This window comes from Odocoileus virginianus, chromosome 13 (genome assembly GCF_023699985.2).
Source record: "Odocoileus virginianus isolate 20LAN1187 ecotype Illinois chromosome 13, Ovbor_1.2, whole genome shotgun sequence".
NCBI classification, from domain to species: Eukaryota; Metazoa; Chordata; class Mammalia; order Artiodactyla; family Cervidae; genus Odocoileus; species Odocoileus virginianus.
The window spans coordinates 35,846,928-35,851,044 of NC_069686.1; the positions used below are offsets into that span (position 1 = coordinate 35,846,928).

Here is a 4,117-nt window from a genome sequence, read left to right on the forward strand (position 1 = left end):
ACCAGGAAATGCCTTGCTTTCTACCCATGAACCTAGGCCAACAGGCTGGCAGACAGGAAGAGGTCTGTGCTCCCTGGCTGAGCCACACAGTCAAGAGTGCCATGGAGTGCCCCTTCCACTCCTTCTTTGTTCTTCAGTGAACTGGTTAGCCTACAGCCTTGCTGCTCAAAGAATAGGCTAAGGCATGGCACCATCAGCATCACCAGGCAAGGTTCAAATGAAGAACCTCCACCCCATACCTGTGGTATCAGGATTTGCATGTTAACAAGATCCCCAGCCGATTCGGATGGGCATTAAAGTTTGAGAAGTCCTGGTATATAGGGCATTCTCTTACCCACAGACACATTTTCTTTTTTGTGACTTTGAGACATGATTCAACAGAAATCATATACCACACTGAGATATATCTTAGTGGAAATTATGCCCCTACGTATAACTGGGTACACTAAGACCAAATAGAAAACAAGTTTAACTTAGAACGTTGAGCTCTTTGCCCGATATATTTTTAATGCTCTGAATAGATTGGTGAATTTCCTTGTTGCCATGACTTGACACCTCTTGTAGAGAAATATTCAAGCCAGGGGAATAATCAGAAACAACTTATTCAAACACCAGCCCAAATCTTGCTACGTGACAATTTTTAGAACCTCTCATACAGCTTCTCAGGGAAAAACATACTATAAATTCCCAAATCAAAAATCACAGATAGTCAAGCAAATTAAATTTCTTATCATATTTCTTTAGTTGTTTTCACTATGTTTATGCACATTCTCTTAACTACTGAACTCCCTGAGAAGCTGCATTGGATGCTTTGCCCTATTCTTTCTCATTTGAGATTTTTGGTGATAATTAATTTAGAATATAATATCTTGATTTTTCCATCATTCCAAAGCTATGTTCTTTTTAAACGCTCTGAAAATCTCAAGGTTCTTTAAACTTTTCCTCCCCTGTGATCTTAAGTTCAAGCCAAATGGTTGGATTTATCCTCTATCACTTCACCCTGAGAGAATTCTGTCAGAAGCAGTATTCGGTTTGTAAGCAAAATAGGAAAATGTCAGCAATATTCTCATATTCCCTTAAAATAATTTCCATAATATAATATTGAGGTTTACTGCTTGATATCTTACAGGCTTGGATATTAAGGATCAGTGTTTATTTCTGAGCATCTATTTCATGAGCAAAACAATTACTTGTTCTTTTCAGCATTTTCCAAAGACAGTAGCTTTATTGTCTAAATACTTTAACAAAAAACAGAACTTTCTGACTGATCATTTATGTTTATATGATAAGTCAGTGGCCCAGGCATGATTTAAGAAGGTAATGCCCTTTTTTTTTTTAATATTATTATTGTTATTTTACTTGGATTAACTTCTGTTTCTAAATGCTTGATCAGTCTCACAATATTTTATTCACTTAGTCAAACTTTCATACACTAACATGAAAACCTATTCAAAGGGGTTATAACATTGGGCCCAGAGTATTTGACTCCTATTTTTGTATCTAACTACTAGTTAGAGATAAGTATTTACATTGCACGGAGAAGGCAATGGCACCCCACTCCAGTACTCTTGCCTAGAAAATCCCATGGACAGAGGAGCCTAGTAGGCTGCAGTCCATGGAGTCACGAAGAGTCAGACATGACTGAGCAACTTCACTTTCACTTTTCACTTTCATGCATTGGAGAAGGAAATGGCAACCCACTCCAGTGTTCTTACCTGGAGAATCCCAGGGATAGGGGAGCCTGGTGGTGGGCTGCAGTCTATGGGGTCTCACAGAATTGGAATTGGACACGACTGAAGCACCTTAGCAGCAGCAGCAGCAACAGGTGACACAAAAGAAATAAGATAGTAACAGCAAGGAATTCTCTGGTTGTCCAGTGGTTAGGACTCTGCAATTTCACTGCCAGGGCATGGTTTGATCCCAGGTGGGGAACTAAGATCCCTCGTGGTGAAGTGCGGCCCAAAAAAAAAAGATAGTAACAGCTACCTGGGCTACCAGTGTCAAGCTAATTGAGCACTTCTCCTGGGTAATGCACTGTGTTTAGCCTTTGACAAGTATCAGTATCTAATTTACAACAGTTTCATTCTACAGAGGAGAAAAATGAGGCTGGGAAACTTCAGTAACTTGAAATTAGTATTCAAACCAACAATTCATACCAAAAGTATGCTCTTTATATAGTACTGCCTGCCTGATAGTGAGTGAGTGAAAGTCGCTCAGTTGTGTCCAACTCTTTTGACCCATGGACTATCTTCAGTCCATGGAATCCTCCAGGCCAGAATATTGGAGTGGGTAACCATCCCTTTCTCCAGGGGATCTTCCTAACCCAGGGATCGAACCCAGGTCTCCGGCATTGGGAAGCCCAAGAATACTGTACAGTATTGCGGTAGATTCTTTTTTTTTCCTGTGGCAGATTCTTTACCAACTGAACCTCCAGGGAAGCCCTGCCTGATAGTAAGGGATAGAATATTCATTTTCTTTTACTTTGTAAAAAGCCTGTTGTCTACTATTTTACTTATTTTTTTTTTTACAGCTTTGTTGAGATACAATTGACAGATAATGTTGTGTGAGTTTAAGATGAACAAGGCATACAAAGTATTGATTTGTTACATTTATATAGGATCAAATGATTACCATAGATAATACTTCCCTCATGTCATATAATTATCGTTTTCTCTTTGTGGTGAGAGCATTTGAAATCTACCTTCTTAGCAACATTCCTTTACTCTAGATATTTCAATCCAAACCTCTTGAGAACCAGCATGATGTTACCTAATTCCTTTGTGAGTTTCCCCAGTAGCTCAGTGGTAAAGAATCCAATACAGGAGACTCGGGTTCAGTCCCTGGGTGAGAAGATCCCTTGGAGAGGAAATGGCAACCCACTCCAATATTCTTTTTTTTTCTGCTGCTTGTTCAGTAAGTTTATTATTGTGTTTATCTGAAAAATCTTGACAGAAAATTGTGGTTTGGTTTAACTCTTGGCAGCCCATTCCCAAGCTCTAAGGGAGCTTGCCTTTTTCTAAGCTACCCAATCTTTCTTCTGGGCAAGTGACATTTTGGGACGGTTCTACCTCTTCTTTTTAACTTCTTTCTTAGGCTTCTTCTCATACACTGGATTCTCTTGTATTGCAGTATGAGCTTTCTTACACATCTCCTCCAACATGTCTGGAGTTATGTTCGTTATGTACTGAGAGAATTGTTTCTTATAAGCATCCTCATCTTCTTCAATCAGGTAATGCATGTAATCTACAGCTTTCTGCCCCATGATGTGCTTTTGGTGTACCTCAGCACTGAATTCTTTGCTTTCTGAGTCATAACCGGGGACCCATTTGTACTGTGAGGGATAGACAAGCCTCCATTGACAGCTCCCTTTAGGGCCTCAAAAACTTTATTCCTGGTAGTAGTTCTGGCAAGTCCTGCATCTAGGTAACAAGTGAAGGCACCAGGTTGACCATCAATGCTTTCCACATTGTATTTATCTCCAGTCACCTTGACTTGGCCTTCATAAATTTTGTCCATACCAAACCTATTAATAAGCCTGCGGGCCAGCAGCAGGCTAGTACAATGTGCTGCAGCATGATTTGTCAGGCCAAACTTCACACCATGTTTTGGGAGTTCATGAGCATAAGCTGCACAAACTATCATATCTCCTTCTAGGCAGGCATAAGAAATCTGACAAATAATATCTCTGTTTGTTACATGAGCGATCATTCTGTATTTAGGTGTGTTGTACTTATTTTTATCTTGGATTACCAGTTGTTTCCAAGCATAGTAGTCAGTTTTGCCCTATTGCTGTCTTCTGAATTTCACTTTGTATCCCTTGAAGTAGGCCTTGTTTTGGACAACTTTAACAATCCCCATCCTGCAGAACAGAACCCTGACTCTGCAGCTTGCTGCAGAGCTGCAGGACCAGCACGGTTTCGGGGGCGGAAACGCCCCACTCCAATATTCTTGCCTAGGAAATCCCATGGGCAGAAGAGCCTGGCAGGCTACAGTTTGTGGGATCACAAAGAGTCAGAGACGACTTAGCGACTAAACAATAACAATTCCTTTGTATCACTCAGTACCCTGCACAGTGCTGGGCATGCACGGTACAAATGTTCCAACTTCCCAAGCATGA

General features: G+C 40.5%; 1 pseudogene; it reads right to left on the reverse strand.

Annotated features, from left to right (window-relative positions):
* Positions 1-2,968: 2,968 nt before the first annotated feature.
* LOC110148976 (large ribosomal subunit protein uL18 pseudogene) lies at positions 2,969-3,858 on the reverse strand (annotated as a pseudogene).
* Between the last annotated feature and the right edge of the window lie 259 nt (positions 3,859-4,117).